Source organism: Bolinopsis microptera, chromosome 12 (genome assembly GCF_026151205.1).
Source record: "Bolinopsis microptera isolate Bmic1 chromosome 12, MBARI_Bmic_1.0, whole genome shotgun sequence".
NCBI classification, from domain to species: Eukaryota; Metazoa; Ctenophora; class Tentaculata; order Lobata; family Bolinopsidae; genus Bolinopsis; species Bolinopsis microptera.
Window position 1 is genome coordinate 5658567 of NC_087083.1, and position 15527 is coordinate 5674093.

Here is a 15527-nt window from a genome sequence, read left to right on the forward strand (position 1 = left end):
ATTTTCGCGGATAGTCTTGTAAAAGTTAATTTCTTGGTGTCAGCAAAATGGCAACAGTAAACAGATATATATTTAATATACATAATATAATATAATTATATATATCGTCGATAGCTTTATAATATAATATAGTCAGATAATTACCATTGAATTAATTAACAAATTTTTTAACCCGAATATTCAGGTATTTAATAACGTCCTTAACCCTACATCAGTAGGGAGTACCGGTGGGTGATGAATAATTGAGAATCCAACAGGATCTTGTTCTCTTCATTGTGCTGATTCCGGGAAGCATTCGTTTTACGCTCTAGTTGAAGCTGATGTAGTACATCAGCTTCAACTCTTCAAGACACAAAATATATAATATACGTTCGAAGCTACCCAATGCTACATTTAACTACGTGTCTAAACCCATAATACCAACATTTTAGTAATTGAGCAATAGCAATAGGGCGTGAGTATCTCCATCAACCTAATCACACTCAATATTACACCTAATCACACACCTAATCACACATATTCACACCTAACATTACAGCTAATCACGCGTCATAATCTCCTATAATCACTCACAATCACGCCCTAAATTACAGCTAATATCACACTAGACATTGTTACAGGTTTGACGACAGGAGCCGTGCTGCTAAGTGTTTACAATTGGCAGACACTTTACTACAGACACAAGGGCGACACTACAGTCGTTACTGACTGTCTGTATTCGGTCACTGTAGGTCAGTAATGGGGGGGGGGGGGGGGGGGGGGGTGAAACGGGGTTCAAATGGTGAAAAGTGCAAGTGGTGAATGATTTTTATCCAAATTGTAACGATTTTATCAAAATAAAACCCCCATATTTTAGGATCAAGAAAATTCCGATCCCCAGAATTATGTGTAACATAAATATGTCTCCACACTTACTCTTAAGCTCTTATGAGTATACTGAGGCAGGGCTAATTTTGGAATAAAAATCCGAAATTCAACGGTTATTAATTTGTCTGGGATTTTCTGGTTGGCGATTTTTTTACTGTGACTTCTTCTAAAGATAACAGTAATTCCAGTACTTTCTAGTATTAATACTATTAGCATCAGTATCTGACAGCTACTGTCTCTGGTCGGCACGTGACACAGATTAGCCTATAAGAGAGCTGCAAAAATCGGAGTGCTTTCTACTTTTATCCACAACTACAATATCGTAGATATTGTGGTAATTTTACTGATAATTTCTGAGACTGTGCCAATTCAGAATATTATATAATAACACGTGAACACGTGAACATAAGCGCTTTAGCGGCAGAAAATCATGTGACTGTGGCTTTACACGATTTCCACAAAACGAAAATAAATCAAGCATAAGGTGCTGGCAGTGGCTAGACGTTACGGTTTTAAAATATATTTTAAACACAAATATATTCTAATACTTACTTTAATTATATAAAATATACGGTACAAATGAATAATATTCTTTTTCTTCACAAACCATCTGACCGAGATAGAATAGAATCGAGTAGATAAGAATTCGTACAATCACACAACACCCATCTGAATATGTGATAAAAGCACCGTAACGCTGTCACAAGACCATGATAGTGCTGTGGCTTACCACACGACCATCATACTTACATGATACTGTATAATTACTAGTTACTACTATATCACGTATACAAGTTACAGTGCATATTACGTGTATTATTATCATTATCATTATACTGTATTATCTATACTGATAATCTCACGATGTGTGTTTGTCTGTTCGCGTGTAATTTCCAAACGGCTTAATCAAGAAAACGGTAAGAGTTACGGGGCTGGTTTTTTCGGTATAGTGCGGACAAAACTCTGCCCAAATCAAATGATTAAGGATTTTTAAATCGGCCGCGCCGGTGGTAGGTGGTTTAATTGATCATTTTGTGACCCAAATGTGATACAAAAGCGTCTCACGTACTCTCTCTCTCTCCCACTCCCGCTCTCTCTCCCCCCACAACAGATTTGCGATATAATCTTATAATTATGTAATTTGGCAGTGGACTTCAAGATTGGCTATCAAATATTACTATAAGATATATATGAGGGGCACTCAGAATTAAATTGCGGTGTGTTTGGACAGAGCGAGTTCATAATTTCGAACCGTTCTTACTACTGAAAATGTAATGTTTTCTAATATAAAAGGCGGGTTTTTACTTTTGCATTTCAACTGCGATAGCGTAGGCACGGGTTACACTAGTACTAACATATAATACTATAGTTTCGGTAACACGACTCCTGTCCGACAGCGACATCTGTCCGAAAGCGACATCTGTCCGAATCAGGGTACCAGAAAAAAACGACATCTGTCCGAAATTGTGACCTGATTTCAATACGACACATTTCCAATTAGAGACATGATCTAAACTGTTACTTGCTAAATTGTATACGTAACATGTCCAATTTGAGATATGATCTGAGCCATAGTTTACTACGACAGTTTATTTTAATTTGATGTCGATAAATTGGACTATAGTTTCAATTATAATGTACCAATATAATGAATATACATGACAATTGACAACCATACCAAGTAGTAGAGAGATAATTAAGAGTTAACACTTGACTGTATTATCAGGTGTGATGCATAATGTGTGATAAGTTTGTGTGATAGTGTGATATGTATAATACGTGTGAAAGGTACTTTTCAATGTACTGCCTCAGATTCAGATTCCAAACAGTGTAATATTCAATCAAAATTTAAAGCACTTGAAAGAAACCTTCTAGATTGGTCAATTCAAGTCATGTGACACAAACCAACCAATCGGAATGGTTTATTTAAGTCACGTGACACAAACCAACCAATCGGAATGGTTTATTTAAGTCATGTGACACAAACCAACCAACTACAGGTCCGCTATGTCAGAAAGTAAAGTATTGTCTGGACAGACTTACTAATCTATCAGATAACCTATCAGGTAAGAACACTAGAACAGTAAATAATCACATTAGTCACAACTGGTGTTCTTAGAGGGAATTTCTGCACAGTTAGAATCGATAGAAAATAACATTTATGGTGTCAATGTAATATGAATCATTGCTTGATTACTATATAATAATTCGAATTAACTATTACTCTCCCACATAATCAATTAATCAACTAATTACTTAACCAATCAATGAACTACAGGTAAGCTAGAAGTGGGGGAAGGGTTTGATAACTGGAACATGGAGGAGCAGAGCACTACAGTAACTGTAGAGGATCTGGAGGAGACAGCTGGAGGGGGCCTGGCTCAGACTCTGAGTAGAGGTCAGTACCACGTGGTGTATCATGTCACGTGGTGTGATATGTCACGTGGTGTGTATAATGTCACGTGGTGTATCATGTCACGTGGTGTGATATGTCACGTGGTGTGATATGTCACGTGGTGTGTGATATGTCACGTGGTGTGATATGTAACGTGGTGTGTGTCTTGTGTCACGTGGTGTATAATGTTACGTGGTTTGTATTACGTCATGACAATGTTGACTATGAAGAAGATGTAACCAAGCTATTCTGTAGTGCCTCAGAAAATGATATTTCTGATCCTCGAACAATTCTACAAATTTTAGCGAACAAAACTCCTCCAAACTCTAATAACATTGCAAGAGGTCCACTCTTACATTCCAATAATCCAGAATCCAGACCCCACCACCAGTCCAATAATCATACCGCTTCATAAATATAGGCCCGGCTCATCAAATAGCCAAATTGCGTTCCCTCCTTGAATAAACCATCATGACTCGGAATGGAATTAAAATCACATTTATTCAGAATGACAAATTATGGTGATTATCTAATCTCATAGCCACCACTAAGTGATCCTACACTCGCTTACAAGAGATTACAGTGTTCTGTTAGAGAACAGCTTAAGTAGATGTACCATTACTGAGCTTATCACGTGACACAAACTAGCCAATCAGGGAGCTTTATTCTTGTCACGTGACACAAACTAGCCAATCAGGGAGCTTTATTCTTGTCACGTGACACAAACTAGCAAATCAGGGAGCTTTAGTCTTATCTACGTGACACAAACTAGCCAATCAGGGAGCTTTATTCTTGTCACGTGACACAAACTAGCCAATCAGGGAGCCTTATTCTTGTCACGTGACACAAACTAGCCAATCATAAAGCTATATTCTTATCACGTGGCACAAAGTAGCCAATCAGGGAGTTTTATTTTTGTAACGTGGCACAAAATAGCTAACCAGAGAACATTTGCGCAAACTTTGAATCAAGTTAACTACTATGATTTAGCTATCTGGATTCTGACACATCTGAACTACAGCTCTCTGAATCATTCATTAGAATCACGTGACTAAATACAGCTCTATGATTGGCTGCTATTAACAGGGTTGGAGTACACGAAGAGTGGGGAACACAAAGCGGCAACGCACGTGTATCTAGCTAAACTATCAGATTTACAGCAGTGTAACGTTATTTTAACTAGATATGATATCCTACATCTGCTCCTTCTCATCTCCAGGTAAACTCTAGTTTATAAACTAAACTTTAATATAATATATAATATAAATATTAAAGTTTTTATCATTTCTTACTTTCACAGTCAGGGGTGCACGCCGGTCCACTTTGCGTCAACTGGCGGCGTATAATAGTAATGCTGCACCGGCGCAGAACGGCAGCGTGAAACTAGACTGAGTCCAGTATTTAGCAGATAAAATATGTGATAAATTTCTATACTATATATTTATGATGGGCAATTCTCTAAATTTGATAATTCAATTTTGGAGATGTACATACGTGCACTAGTGATCTGGCAATTAAGAATTCAAATTGAAAATTTCGAAATTTGCACGCAGCGTGTAAACATTTATCGGTGTGGCGGCGTATGACAGTGGCTATGTTGTGTCACGTGACAAGAATGAAGCTGTCTTATTGGCTAGTGTGTGTCACGTGATGTATTTCAGGTGTTACAGGAGCTTATTCCAGTACTCTCTCTCAACACAGTTTCTAGAGAAAGCACTGTCTGTCTTACAGTCAGATGTGTCGCTATACAGTTACGATATTGTGGTAGCAAACACTTCACTTTCACAAAGGTGGGTCACGAGGTACGTGAGTTTGGGTCACGTGGTACGTGAGTTTGGGTCACGTGGTACGTGAGTTTGGGTCACGTGGTACGTGAGTTCGGGTCATCTGATTTCATGCTATGTAGCGCGTTACATTAAGCTTGACTGATCAAGGAGCACAAAAAGTAGCCTCTCTGTGTGGTAACTCCAAATCCACTATTACATTATTACAGTATTAGATTATACGGGAGTAGATCAGAGTAAAGGGAGGTCCAGATGATGCAATCAACCTCATCAGCTCGTTAACAAGGTCCACCATATGTATATTAAATATGTGTAATATGTACATGTGCAATGTGCATCTTTATAGTGTGTTTATGTGATTAAAAGTCCTTTTGGCTCAACTCACATTTCCATTTCTTAGTGAGATTGGAAAGTAATGCTGTTTCTCACCATGGATACAATAAGCTTCAACAATATGTCTTAAACGTTTTATATGGGTGGTACGTAAATGGTTTTATTAATTTGAAAATATATGTACCTTAAACGTCATATTGTGTGTGTGGTGTTTTTCTTTATTTAATATTATGGGTACCACACTACCAACTTAAACATATTGTGTGTTGTAACTGGTTTATTTATTCAATAATATACTTTAAACATATTATACTATGTTGTAAATGGTTTTATTTATTCAATAATATACTGTAAACATATTATAATATTATATGATGTAAATAGTTTTATTTATTCAATAATATACCGCAAACATATTATATTATGTTGTAAATGGTTTTATTTCCTCGATAATATAATGCCGTAAACATATTAAATAATATGTTTTACTCATTGGCTCAGTACGGACAGGAGAATCACTCTTACATATTTTTGCAAATGTGAGATGGAAATTCGACGGATGTGGACGGAATGGGCGTTTATTGATTTATTGGATTATATTGGATTCTAATTTATCGTTAACAGATCAGGATCTAACACATAATCATAAAATATATCTTATTATCAAAATTATATATAATTTCATGGCGATCATTAGTGGACATAATGACCGGTGCAGCATGGAATGCACATATTAAACTAGAAATTATCGAAATAACGTCATCATCTCTCTAATTTATCCATAATGAATGGGATCAACCTATTTAAATATTTTCATCACATTTTTTCTGGGAATTTTTGGTAGACGACCACGAATTCCATGGCCCAAGATGCATTCTTATTTCCGTTGTTTTGTGCACTTCAATTTTAATGAAATTCACGACTTGCAAAGAAACCAAATAAAAATTCAAAACAATCACGAATATCGCAAACACACACTATCCCACAGCTACCATAAAGAGATAGAACATACGAAGCAGAAGATACAGACACGTATTAGTGACGTTATAAAGACACAGCTAAGAGAAGTGGGGCAGCGCGCAGCTGCACGTGTGGATGTTTATCTTGACAGTGAAAGGTAGGGTATAGCTGCACGTGTGGATGTTGAAGTATAAACTTAGCGGGGGGGGGGGGGGGTGTGGTATTTATAGCGGCCCAAATCTTAAATTTTTTAAACATAAGTATAGTGGAATAGTCCAAAATCCACCATATTTGGACTATGGTTGCGTATCAATATTATTATACACCTAAGGTTCATTAACTCCTCAACTTGAACAATTAGTGTACCTCAGGTATATAATAATAATAAAAAGTATGTTTATATTTGTATTCAATGCTTCAGGGGTATTGTTCCATTTGCAGTCACATTAGATTTAAGTGTCTTGCAATTATCCCTACCCTAAGAAACCCCCAACATTTAAGGTTAAATCAGTGCTTTCAATAACAATTCATGTCGCTACTCGCTTAAACAGAGACTTTTTGCCGACAAAATAACACCTCTGATTGGCTTATAGGAACACGTGACTAAAACACAGCCCTCTGATTGGCTTATAGGAACACGTGACTAAAACACAGCCCTCTGATTGGCTTATAGGAACACGTGACTAAAACACAGCCCTCTGATTGGCTTATAGGAACACGTGACTTAAAAACAGCCCTCTGATTGACTTATAGGAACACATGACTAAAACACAGCCCTCTGATTGGCTTATAGGAACACGTGACTAAAACACAGCCCTCTGATTGGCTTATAGGAACACGTGACTAAAAAACAACCCTCTGATAGGAACACATGACTAAAAAACAAGTTTGTGTAAACGTGTAAAACCCCACACTGTCTCACATGTAATATCTTAATGTATTATTTGTAACCAAACTGAGCTGTTACTCAAATTGGGAAGCAATTATCTAATTATATAATTATCAAGATGTACTGGGTGGCAGTTTTATGGTTTTAGTTCAACAGGCCGGTGTGGTGTTTACTGTATCTAGTTTTTGAGCTGGCTTCTCATTCTCATACATGATTTTTTTAAAACAAGGGACGTTCACATAATATTGAGTAAGTCGGCCTAGGAGAAGTTATTAACAATAGTGTAATTTTAAACAATAATTTGTGCAAAGTAGCTTACGGAGGAGGTTCTAAAATCGCCAAAATCTGAAAATCTGGCTTTCTTAATTTTACTGTATTAATACAGTAAAACCTCCATATTCCGTGTATCTCTATACCGTGCCTCCTTTCTACAAACTTTAAGTTAATTAAGTTGTTTTGTGCAAGAAATTTACATTATCATATCTATTTTCATTTCCCCCGAGAGGCCCGGTATAGAGATTTCTCTGTACAATTTGAACAATCCCCAAGTCATATAATGCGACCTTCAGATTGTTAATTGTGTTATTATACACAAATATTATTTACTAGACGCGGATTTAATCTGATTTAAAACACTACACTAATGCCTAATACCATGATATTTAACTAAAATTTGAATAATTCGCTGATAATAATGTAATAATAACGTAGTAATATTATTTAATGTTCAGGTTAACTAGAACCGGCGAGATTATGGGTTGCTGGGAGAGAATACAGGCTAGCCTTACCCTCGCAGAATCATTTATAGGTGAGTAATTTGTAAGTGAATCTCTAGAAAAACCCCAAACCTTATTAATATTCAGGAAACTATGTCTGGCACTTTGTGGCCATGATCAAATAAACTTCCCATTAACAGATAGACTGAGTCTACGTGATGCAGAGAACGAATTGAAGGTAGTATCCGACCTCCTCATAGACCTTCCACACCAGTTCAACCACATATCAACATCAATATCAACATCAGTATCAACATCAGTATCAACATCTATCAACCCTCAATATAGAGATCAAGTTGAGAAAACCACAGTTAAACTCAACTCGGAGTTTCAACTACGGGCAAGCTATGAAACTGCTGTGGAACTGATGGAAGAGGCCGAGGGTTTAAACAACCATCAGGTTAATAATTAATATAGATACTTGTAATAGATACTTGTAATAGATACTTGTAATATATACTTGTAATAGATATTTCAAGCACCTCTCGTTTCAAAGAGACCACGAACAATGAACGCTTCGACGAAAATCTGAAAATTTTAAGTAGGGAATAGAACAGAACACCGACCTGAAAATCAACCAGTTAGCTACCGGATATCATGATAACATCTTATCATGTCCCACTTTAAGGCTAACGTGAAGAAGAGAATGAAGAAATCCTCAGCAAACGTAAGATCACGTGATATGACAATAAGGTCACGTGATAGGGTGATAAGATCACGTGATGAGATGATAAGAAGTCTGGAGAGAGTGGAGGTTGCCCTGACGGGAATAGTTAGAAATAGCAGGAGCTCTGTGTTGAGAGCGCTGGGCTACTTTCAGTTAGCCAGGTTTGTGAAAGTGTACAAAAGAAAGTGAAATTGACCGTTATCACGAAAGCGAATGTAATCACGAAAGTAGCTCGGCAATCATGAAAGTGATGTAACAAATTCGAATTTAAACATTTAACGACCCTCACACCCAAACATTTTCCCAGAATCAGCACACAAAAAGGACAGTTCGCTGCGGCTAAATACCACTGCAACACAGCTATCACCCTCTGTTCCAAGTTTGTACCGGACTCAGATCTGGGAGGAATGGTCACACAGTTCAGGAATCTTCACAGACAGTGTACAGAGAGTATGGCAGTGGTACAGCAGGCTGTAGGTTAGCATGAAACACACCAAGTGTAGTAGGAACTGCTTATTGAGATCATTCCTTTCAGTTCTAGTTTACATATTTTTAAAAGTATGTTTTTTATTATACCACCTTTGGAGCTTTGGAGTTTAGCCTAATTCTAAATCTAAGTATGCACTGTTGTAGGTCAATGATTTAAGATACTGTGTTTCAAAACGACTGCCTCCGACTTTATTTCCTTCTAAACAACTGCCCAATCACTCAATAATAACTAGCTGATTTAATAATTATCTAATTATCTAATTAACTAATTAATATTCACTCAGACACATTCGGGAAAGCTACACAATACACAGTTCTGGACGACACCCCACTAAAATCACCTTCAATACAGGACTTAGAGTCTGTGAGAAGTGAACACACCATAGTTTCAGGTAAATACACCATTGTAACAGGTTGAATGCAAGGCCATTGTTATTAATACGATAATCCGTAGAGCAGCTCTTGTTACAGGTGGACAGTTTGTTCCTCCAGAAAATGTAGTAAAATTGTAAAAAAACTGGTCCTGTCTCTACAACTAATGTTACACCACTTTACCAACTTAGGAGACAGAGATAGGACACTGTCAGCAGTTGAAACCTACAACACAACCAAGATAGTTACTCCTGGTAACTGTGTAACAGAGATTCAGTTTCAGACGGACTACAACTTGTTCACTATATCCATACCCCCATCTAACAGAAGAGCTGAAGATAAGGAGCGAGATAAGGAGCGAGATAAGGAGCGAGATAAGGAGCGAGACAGGAGGGTCTCATTTGCAGCGAATGTTGGCGTGAAAGAGATATCAGAAACATCTGTTACCGATGGTCACATGATTAAAAACAGCAATAGATTTCACAGTGACGTGATTAACACCACCAGTGGATTTCAGGGTCACGTGAACAACAACCCCAGTAGATTCCATGACTTCTTTGCTGCAGACAGTTTCGTGCTGAGCGATTGTGTTAACGGGAGGGAAATACCTGAAATTCCACCCACTCCGTGGCTGATTAGAGACATGTTTGAAAGGTGTCCTAACGGTTAGTGGACTATGCGCTTAAAACAACAAACTTTTAATTTTAATTTAAACCTGTATATTATTTTCAACCATTTTGAACCATCATACCTTAAATAACCTAAAATAATAATTAATATTAATTAATATTAATTATACCTTAAATAACCATAATAATACACTAGGTTGTTTGACAGAGAGTGGAGAAGTTAAGATCTCCACAACAGACAGAGTGTTATGGGGTGCTACTGACAGGGTGTTATGGGGTGCTACTGATGCTGTCTTCTTGTTTGTGTGGAGTATCAGTTGTAACACACACGCTAAATATACAGGTAATATACATTCTACATTATACACTATACACTATACACTATACACGCTAAATATACAGGTAATCTACATTATACACTATACACGCTAAATATACAGGTAATAATATACATGCTACATTAATTAGAGGTAATATTATACAGGCTACAGGCTACATTTAGGATAATATACAGGTAACTATAAGTAATAAACAAGCTAATATACCAACAAAACTTGTTATTTTCAACTCATTCAGTTAAGAACTGACGGCTTTAACACGAATTTTCACAGTTTTATACTTAACAAATCAAATGTTTCAGAATACAGTAACGGAGGCCTCGGTATAGGGATAGGCCTGAGATTATCATCTGACAAGCGGAAGATTGTAAAAGAGCTGAAAGCACTAAAATACTCCATGATGTCCTGCTACATAAACACAAGGAAATGTTTTGTGTGGTTGGCGGGTAGAGAAGGAAATGACGACACAGTTAGACAGATAGAGATATTCTTACATAAAATAGGAGGTATAAATAACGTCAAGAGGCAGGTTCTGGAAACTTGTAGTTGAAATTAAATTAGATTAGAAAACTAAAGTTGTGTAAGTTTTGTAATCTAATATATTGAACTATGTAGACGCTTAAAACATTTAACGTTTTCTGCAATCCTTCCAGAACTTTCCAATAAAACCCTTTTTTTCATGTAGTGATGAAAAAAGGCTGTTATTTAGCTCATGAAGTGTTCTGAGTTTGACTACAAAGTATTTTAAGTTTAATAATCTAATATACATTAAAGTTATAGGAATGAAAGTCTTCAACCCTGAAATCTAGTAACACACGTTGTTAAAAATCTATCGTATCAACTTCATTTTCCAATTAATCTCCTAACAAAAAATTGGATCTACTGTTATTCATGAATTTCACAGTAAAAATGTGCATTTTACTGTAAAAATGTGCATTTTACTGTAAGAATGTACCCCTGTGTTAGAATCTGTACACTTTACTTGTTTTTACCGTCACACATGTACAATGTACATGTGTCAACCGTTGTAAGTCTCAATTGAATACATTTAATTATTTATCCTATCGTAATAGTTGAGTAGTCGTAGATACGCAGCATAATTTCTTTTGACTACCGTTGGATAAGCACAACTTTAAGGATCGTTTGATGTTACGTTCAGGGAATTATGAAAATATCATAATAAACACAACCAGCCATGGTACAATATAGAGGGGGGGGGGGAGGGGCAGTCTAACCAATGGTCAGTATACACTATACAGGTGTCAGGTATACTATGTTATATAGAGTTTAATTGAGTCTCATTTCTTGGATCTAATTGAAATACACTTATTGAATGAAATGGTTATCAAATTGTTCATAATACACATTCATATCACAATTGTCTCATATTTGTATCAAGTCCCTTCTAAGTCGTTCTTATTCAAATGTTTAATTAATTTGTAGTATGACAGTAAGGTATATAAGAAGTTATTTAATTTTGCTTGGGCTATTATATTGACTAGGTATTGAGGTTTAATGATGATATGGAATTTGAATTCTATATAAATTTACACTATGTGGTTGGGGCATTTTGCATAGTAAATATGGTTACTACTCATATATATCATATTATTTGATTGGTATTCGATTTCTGATTATTTCTTAGGAATATGATTATTATATCTCAATTTGGCTTTAGGTAGGGTGCCCCGCTAAAAGAACTGGATTCTTCCAGGAAGCATCCCGTGCACAGACCTTGGTCTACATATATATTAAATTATTAACCATTCATTCTGTATGTGCACGAAAATTTATTTCAATATTCCTTTAGAGAGTCTTTAGTCGTGAGAAAACTCTTGAAGAGTGACATATCATAAACGTCGTAAGCCATCCCTCCCTAGGGATTATAATAATATTAAGATATGACCATCTTATAAAATCAAACCGAAATATAAAACATATATCATAAAATATCAGTCAAGTTATATTATCAAATCAACACTCCCCCTTTTCTCTTTTAAAAAGTAAAACACCTGGATAGATAATGACGGTAATGAAATTTGAAAATATGACTTGACTGATATTTTATGATATACGGGTATATGGCCCCCAGAATATAGGTGGCCCCCAAAATATAGGTCATGTTAGTGGATACAGTTCTAACCAAGATAAGCGATACTAATGGGATCTGTTACTGCTATGTTGGAGTAAAACATGTAACTAATGTTTCTGGATAAAAATTTTGGACCTACATGAGGTATTTTGGTATATTTGGTCATGACAGCGAAAGATTTAAACGATGTTGTCATTTTCTAGAGGGGTAAATATGGCGAAAAATTGTCATGACAAAAATCTGTCCAACACATGCCATTAAGACTACTGGTATGAGTATAAGTATTATTTTAAGCTATCTTTTCATCGAGACATCTGCAAACTGACAATTTGGAAAAAAGTTATGGCCACCACAATTTTACGGGCCCCCAGAATATAGGTCTATACGACCCCCAGAATATAGGTTGGTCAAAAACCCTGAACATGCCCAAAACCATGCTTTGGGATGCTCTACTTGTAGCTACTAGTCTCCTGAACCCACATATCAAGTTTTATCAAAATTGGATAAAAATTGGCCGAGTTATGGGATAAAAACAAAAACCATATGCCCATATTTGGGCATACGCACCAAATTTGATCGATTTTGGTCCATAAATTGGTCAAATATCAATATTTTTGAATGAAACCAACTTTATATGGAAGGTAAGCATATATTACACATTCTCTATGATTATCAGCTCAATATCTACCTAACTGTGGATTCTGTGTTCAAATAATCGCAAAAAATGAACAAAATCGCCCATATCTCAAACTGACTTCGCTCAAAACAATAGAACTCAATAGGGTTCCAATATTTTCACATGAAATTTTCAGAATCAACGTAGAATTGTCTCATGACCTTAAGTTTTGGGACAGAATTTTGAGTTAGGCCTTTAAAAAAATTTGGCGGCCAAAAATGTCTGATTTACAGTCATTGAGGTGCACATTGTATTGATACAGATAAAAACAGCCCCCTCAATCATATCTAGGGACACTCCTTCAATCTTATTTAAGTATTTAGTTAAGATCCCTACTAAATGAGTGCATGAAAGCTTTTTAACTAGTAAAATTAAAGATTTTACTCATTACGGGTATATGGCCCCCAGAATATAGGTTTTAAAAAAAAAATAGCGACCAAGATTCTGCATTTTCTCTGTCACCCTGAGCATTAAGGAATGTGGGGTAGTGATGAGAAACAGTTAAAGAACATATGCTGAAGAGATGGCATCATCAAAATGTATGAAGGTGGAGTATTTGAGGACGATTTTTGCATACCTATATTCTGGGGGCCGTAGTTTTTGATTTTTTGCTATTAAGTATACTCTAAACCATTTCAATTTAGTATCTGGAGCCATTGGCATCATCAATACAGTCTCAGCAACATATTCTGACTGCATATAACTGTCTGTGACAATTTTAGAACAACTTAGGAACAGATGTTTGGACCTATATTCTGGGGGCCCTGTTAAAAAATGGTATTTTTACAGGTGAAAAAAAAGTACACTTAAAAACCTAATAATTATTTTCAACTACCCAAGAAACATTTAAAGGGTTATTATGTACATATTTACAGCCCTAAACATGCTTAGAAGTAGTTTTAACACCTGTTTCTAAGTGCTCAAAAAACGACCTATATTCTGGGGGCCATATACCGGTTTGATTTTATAAGATGGTCATATCTTAATATTATTATAATCCCTAGGGAGGGATGGCTTACGACGTTTATGATATGTCACTGCTCAAGAGTTTTCTCACGACTAAAGACTCTCTAAAGGAATAAGAACGACTTAGAAGGGACTTGATACAAATATGAGACAATTGTGATATGAATGTGTATTATGAACAATTTGATAACCATTTCATTCAATAAGTGTATTTCAATTAGATCCAAGAAATGAGACTCAATTAAACTCTATATAACATGGTAGCAGGAAGTGGTTACATCATATATAGTAACTACGTGCACTTTCATAAAAATAGGTTTTCCAGAGGGTAGTGAGTGTACAAAGGCTGGATAATTGCTTAACATAAAGCGTTTTGAAACGTAGTTAACTTTTCCCTCTTTAGCTCAGACAGTGAAAACTACTTACTGGGTAATAGGCTACTAATGACTCCAAAACGCTGTTACTATTAGTAATTAGTATTATATACTATGATATATGTATATTGTAGATAGTTGCTCAACGTACATATTGGAAGCAGAAAGACACACCTTAGCGTTTAAGTTTCACTTTCTACATCAATTTGAATAATTAAAATCTATTAATATTAGGTTAACCTTGAACCTGTAATTCCAGGTTTTACACTTTTACTCCATTATGATTTATGAAGCAGTAACTTTAGTGTAATGACCCACTAATGGCAACACACCACAGTGAATAACTACAGTACAGCATTGTACAGCACAGCAACACTACCAACCAACTGCAACAACACTACAACACTACCGACCAACAACACTACAACAATACCGACCAACAACACAACAACAATACCAACCAACAACACTACAACAATACCAACTTACAACACAGCATATAACTACAACACACCCGGGCTGGTGGGACTGGACTGTTATACAGGTAACATGATAACACAGAGAGACACTGTAAAGTGTAATGAGGATCAGGCTACTAGTCAGGGAAGTGAGATATTCACTGAACTAGTCTCTGAGATATCTGGAGATCTGCTGTAGAAAATAGACCTGCTCCATAATTGTAATTAATTACTGTAATTATTATAATTATGATGTTGTGTTATTAGAGGGACATTTTATCTTTTGAACTGTGTGTATTTTCAACTTTAGATTGATACTATTAATTTGCTATTCTAACTATAACTTATGATTCATATCTGTTCAATTAGATGTTGATATTTCGAAACAATTCAGAACCAAAATCTATATTAATCAGTTGTCCTCTTTGTTGTATTTTAAATTTGCAGACGAATATAGTTTTT

The 15527-nt window shown here is 35.9% G+C and overlaps 2 protein-coding genes across 4 annotated transcripts in view; both read right to left on the reverse strand.

Annotated features, from left to right (window-relative positions):
• Positions 1–15527, reverse strand: part of LOC134824617 (uncharacterized) — an 80648-nt gene that overhangs the window by 56633 nt on the left and 8488 nt on the right. The window lies entirely within an intron of this gene.
• Positions 1–15527, reverse strand: part of LOC134824618 (calcineurin subunit B type 1-like) — a 132166-nt gene that overhangs the window by 22367 nt on the left and 94272 nt on the right. The gene's annotated exons all lie outside the window — the stretch shown is intronic.